Genomic DNA, 5,927 nt, shown 5'->3' with positions numbered 1-5,927 from the left:
ATCATGTTGCAAATAAATTGCAAAAAAAGTACTTGGTTAATTTCAACACAGTGGAATATGAGGGTTTTTTTCCTCCCCCGTCTCTCTCTCCTCTGAGTGTCTTGGTGTTCTCATTAAGTGAAGTTTCTTGGTGACCTGGGAGCAAAGGATGTAAAAATGTCCTGATGACACAATTATGTAAGCTACGCAAGACAGTGGGGACCGGCAGAGCACTTCGGAAAAGATCTGACCCAACTGTAGCTGGGCAACAGGACAGCAGATGAAATCCAGCATAGATAAGTGCAAGCTAATGCACATTACAAGGAATAATTTAAAATCTTCTTACATACCAAGGGGCCGGGAATTAGCAGTGCAAGGCATCACCGTGGACAGCTTGATGAAGATGTCTCTTCAATGTGCAGCTCAGGTCACAGAAGGAAGGGACGGGCAGAAAGCCAATGCGGCTGGAGGCAAATCCAGGTCGATTTTGGACCGGAGTGAAATGCGACACAGGAAATGGAGTGCTATTAAAATCCATATTTAAATCTTTCCTGCCTGGAGTTGTGATGTATTTTGCACTATTTTAAAATACATCCCCAAAAATCCTTGCACCAAGATAACCGTATTTGGTTTCACAAACAGCTGTCTTTTGCGGCTGATATTACGTAAACAGACTGACATATTTTTGCAGCCTTTCCTCCATCATGAATCTCAAGGCACTGGAAGCAGAAACTCCTGAGTCTCCCGTCCAGGCAATGACCAACTTGGACTTGACAAGATCGCTATGTTATGTGCCTTCAGACCACACCTGGGGAGGCTGGTTGTGTTTTCTTCCTTTCCCTGAGCGTTAAGAGTTCCAGGGAAACCATTTATATTGGGTTCCAATTTTTTACTGCAAAAATAATGGGTCCAGCAGAGATCCTGGAATCTAGAACTTGGATAGGAGCATATATACCTTGTCACTGCCATCTTATGGCGACTCCAGCAAGGGGCTTCAGAGGCAAGTGAGAAGCAGAGGTGGTTGGCCACTGCCTTCCTCTGCAGACTCTTCCTGGATGGTGCACCATCCAGGTTCCAACCTGCTTAGCTTCTGAGATTGTTATATATGTGATCTGAATTGTGTTTAATATATGGAGTTCTTGCCTGGCTCATTGGAGCCTGGAAGACTGAGCTTGGGGACTCGGGAACAATAGGCAGTAGGATTCAAATCCCTGCTGTCCTGCTCCAATCACGGGCCCCCTGCTGGTTTGAATGGTCCAATAGCATGCTAGCATGGGAACCTTGTGTGTATATATAGTTGGTCCAGTCTTCAATCTTTTGAGTGCAGCCCTATATTATGCTGTGTTAATAAAAGAGCTATGTTCACTACTACCTCGCCTCTTCATTGTATGGAACCCACTATATTATAGAGATCTGAGGAGCTCAGGCTGTACCATACCACTCCACATCCCTGGATACGAGCACAGGGACAGCTAATGTAGAAGCAAATATGGGCAGCATGGGAGTAGGGTTGCCAGCAATGTTCCCTCTAAACTGTGTTAGTGTGAGCTAGCTCACAATTTTCTAGCCTCCAGCTCACACATTTTTGTCTCAGTTCAGGAAAAATGGCCCTACAGCAAACTAATTTATGCAGTAGCTCACAACTTTAATGCCCGTAGCTCACAAAGTAGAATTTTTGCTCACAAGATTCTGCAGCTTAGAGGGAACATTGGTTGCCAGATCCCCTCGCTGGTTCAGTGAGGATGTCACATGATGTCCCCAACATTATGTCACCTGGAAATGATGTCATCATGTCTGGTTTTTTGATAAACGCTATGGGTAAATCAAACTTAAACAATGGAGTCTGCCCAAAAACCAGAGCATCCTCAATGTGATGATGTCACTTCCAGGTGCCATCACCACACTGGGGAAGTTGTGTGGTGATGTTTGCTGGCTTTTCAGGTCCTAATCACTATTAGACCCTATTCACAGGCCCAAATTATTGCTAGTTTGCAGTCCTATTTTCACAGAATCAGTTTCTGTGTTGGCAATATTTGTATTATATTTTTCTTTCTAAATGTACATGCTTTGCAGCAGAGAGGTAGGGGGAGCTGCCAGGCAAAGACACACAGAGTTCTCCTAAGGCCACAATATACACTGATTCTCCCCGGGTCCTGGGTTGCCAACCTCCAGGTGGCACCTAGAAATCTCCCACTATTACAATTGATCCCCAGACAACCAAGATCAATTCCCCTGGGAAAAAATGGCTGCTTTGGACGGTGAACTGTATGGCATTATACCTTGCTGAGGTCCATCTCCTCCCTAAACCTACCCAGTTCACAGCTGCTTCTTGCAAAAAAAGTCACTCTCTCTGTTCCACTAGGCACATTTCAAATTGTTTCTTTCAATCTTGACACGAACAGGTAGGTTCCAGGTCATCACACTAACCCAGGCCACTGCTACTAGAGGACTGCAAGATACAGCCAAATCCCTAAGCTGCCTAAAGAACTCCCCACCTCCCGTCTGCCCCAGTTAAACTCCACCCCCCCGCTCCCTCCAAGGATTCTAACCTCCCTTACTGGCTGTTTCTGCATCTCTCTACCACACCAAAAAGGGGACTGGCAGAACAGGTAAAAGGGAAATGGACTTGGCTCCGACTTGTCCAAAGTTTCCCTGAGGAGATGGCTTCCAGCACCATGGGAACTGCTCATCTTGGCATCCTCCTGGGCCAAATGGACTTGGGTCTTTCCAATTTTTTCCTTCTCCCAGAAGCCACCTGTGATGCCCCGCCCCCCCTCCACAAGCTAGTGGTCGGGAGAACCTTGTGGACAAAATTCTGTGGGCTATGAAAGCTGCAATGAGGAGAGGGGAATCAGGCTAAATCCCTTCTCTACCAGTCCACCAGTCCCTTAAATCAACACAATTCACCAAGGGAGGTGGGGGTGGGAATGCTTTTCATCCGATTCATCCTTTTCACTTCATCCTTCCCTTGCTAGGCTCTGTGCTACAAAGGCTCAGAATCAACATTTTAACTGCCCCCCTCTATACTATAGTGGGTTCAATGCACGGAAGAGGCGAGGTGGTCAGCTCTTTATTAAGTACAACATAAGGTAGCCTGCACTCCAAGACTGCCGAAGCAGCCAGCAAGGCCAACTATATATACACATCAGGCTTCCCGCACAAGCACACTATTGGACCACTCAAACCAGGAGGGCCCGTGACTGGAGCAGGGCAGCAGGGATTTGGATCCTGCTGCCCATTGTTCCCAAGTCCCCAAGCTCCGTTCATAAGGCTCCAATGAGCCAGGCAGGAACACCCAATTCAGTTCTTACTTGAGTCCACACACAACACCCTCCACCCCAGGTTTTGTTTAATCACTGTCTTTTGGGTCAAAATAGACCATAGTTTCTAAGGTACTGAAACAGGAATTGGTATGTATTGTGTTGTACTGGGGTCTTGTTGCTGAGCTTGAGACAGGCACTCCTTGCAAACCAGGATCCTGACGCCTGGAAGAATTGGCCAATCAGGATGGTAGGTATGTAACAACTTGTAACGAAGAGATGAAAATGAAGGATTCTGGAGTGAGCCAGTAGGAGTCACTGTTGCCTGCTAGGAGGGCATGGCTAACTATGGCCAGAGTGTATATAATGAGTGAAGTGCCCGTGTTCTGTGTGACTGTTTCTTGCAATAAAGTGTTTTGGGTTGATTCAGAGCTGGCTGAACTCACTTTACAATAGGAATTCCACTTCCTTTAATTCCACTTTCACTTATGGCCATATATATTTTGCATGTTACTAAAATAATTCAAAAGTCTACAATACCTGTTTAAACAAAATGCAGTACTTGCACACCAAAATGGAGCGCCTTCTTTCAAATAATTCTTCAGCTCTGAAAAACTATTCCATATCTTCATACTTCATATGGCAGTATTAAGCATTAAAACAAATCATCTCAGAAATAATTCAGATAACACAATCTGAAGTGTGTGTGTGTGGGGGGGGGGTGAAGACGTATTTAAAATAAGGACCATAGGCAAGCACCCAGGAATGTAAATTAATTTGTATTGTGATTTTCTGAGTCTCAGAATGGAAGCTATGTACATAATTTATTGGAAACGTTGCATGAATGGGACTCTCAGATCTGTTCCAGCCATTGTTTCTGCATGATGTATATAATGCTAACATGTTGAGGCAGTGCACAGAAAGCAGTGACACAAATACACCAATACCATGCATTATAATAATAAATGCAGGAATTAGAAGGTTTTGCCTCTATGTAAATAAATTATGCATACACCATTTTAAATTAACTAAATTAAATGATTAAAGACACACTATTCCTACATGAACTTGTATCAGTAATAGAAATCACAAAGCAGAAAAAGCAGGAAGCCAGGGGTTTCTGTGAGCCACTGTGTCTAGTGCGGAGCAAGCTGTACTAATATCAAAATATGGTTGCTCTTTTCCTGGGTTTTGTGAGATATGGATCTTGCAATTTAAAAAAAAAAACAGCTGCTATGACCTACCATGGTTTTCAAACATTTGACAAAACAATATTGCAAAACTCAATATAGAGTACAGCAGGGGTCGTTTTGTAGAAATATAGGTGGTGGGGCTCATTAGTATAACTCATTAGCAGATGCCACCACTCCCCACCAGCCAAAAGGAACCCGGCAGGAGAAAGGAGAGCTCTGGGCAAGCAAGGCCTGCTTGGACTGACTAGAGATCCAGCCAGCCCAAGTAGGGCCTCACTCACCTGGGGCTCTCCTTAGCCGCCGCCACCCCCCCTCCCCCGGGTCAAAAGGCCAGCAAACCACCTGCTGCCCAAATCACATAAGAAGTGGAGAAAGGGTGGCGGGGGTTTCTCCAGAGGTTAATGAGGGCTGCTGGGGGGTATGGCAAAGCCCCTGATGGCTTGCTGACTGCCTGCTCTCCTAATAGGGTTGCCAAGTCCAATTCGAGAAATATCTGGGGACTTTGAGGGTGGAGCCAGGAGACATTGGGGGTGGAGCCAGGAGCAAGGGTGTGACAAGCATAATTGAACTCCAAAGGGAGGTCCAGTCATTACATTTAAAGGGACCACACACCTTTTAAATGCCTTCCCTCCGTTGGAAATAATGAAGGATAGGGGCACCTTCTTTGGGGGCTCACAGAACTGGACCCCCTGGTCCAATTCTTTTGAAACTTGGGGAGTATTTTGGGGAGAGGCATTGGATGCTATGCTGAAAGTTTGGTACCTCTACCTGAAAAACCAGCCCCCCCACCCAAAGCCCCAGATACCCGTGGATTCCTTCTCCATTATTTCCTATGGGAATCAGTCTCCATAGGGAATAATGAAGTGCACAGCAGACATTTCCCTTCCCCCGCTTCCTGATGACCCTGAAGAAGGGGGAGGGCCTCCAAACTAGGGGATCCCCTGCCCCCTCCTGGGGATTGGCAACCCTATCTCCTAAGCCAGGGAGTGTTATGCAGCTTCACCTACTATTCAATGGACAAGGTAGGAGGGGAGGCTCCTGCTGAACTCAAGGCCTGGAGTAGAGTCAGTTGATACAGAGAAGATTAGCATGGCCCCTGTGCAAGGATGACATGCAAATTCATGAAGAGTTCTATATTTTTTGGGAGGGCAGGATGGAATTAGGCTGAACTCTGAGTCCAAAAGAGCCATTTTATAAAAGGAAAGGAATAGAGCCATCATGGTGTCATGATTAGAGTGTTGGACTAGGATTTGAGAGGCCCAGGTTCAAATCTCCACCCTGCCATGGAAACTTGCTGGGTGATCTTGGGCCAATCATGCCCTATCAGCCTAACCTACTTTAATAATAATAATAATAATAATAATAATAATAATAATAATAATAATAATAATAATAATAATAATAATAAATTATTTATATCCCGCCCTCCCCGCCGAAGCGGGCTCAGGGCGGTTAACAACATTTTCATATAGTTATACGAAGTTTAAAATCACAT

General features: G+C 45.3%; 1 non-coding gene across 1 annotated transcript; it reads left to right on the top strand.

Moving 5' to 3' along the window:
* Window positions 1-5,468: 5,468 nt before the first annotated feature.
* LOC132590336 (U6 spliceosomal RNA) lies at window positions 5,469-5,573 on the top strand. The gene has a single exon (XR_009556680.1). It is a non-coding gene; the product is annotated as a U6 spliceosomal RNA (small nuclear RNA).
* Window positions 5,574-5,927: the final 354 nt, after the last annotated feature.

This window comes from Heteronotia binoei, chromosome 21 (genome assembly GCF_032191835.1).
Source record: "Heteronotia binoei isolate CCM8104 ecotype False Entrance Well chromosome 21, APGP_CSIRO_Hbin_v1, whole genome shotgun sequence".
NCBI classification, from domain to species: domain Eukaryota; kingdom Metazoa; phylum Chordata; class Lepidosauria; order Squamata; family Gekkonidae; genus Heteronotia; species Heteronotia binoei.
The sequence above is the reverse complement of the archived record's forward strand: the minus strand, read 5'-3'. Positions and strand labels throughout refer to the sequence as shown.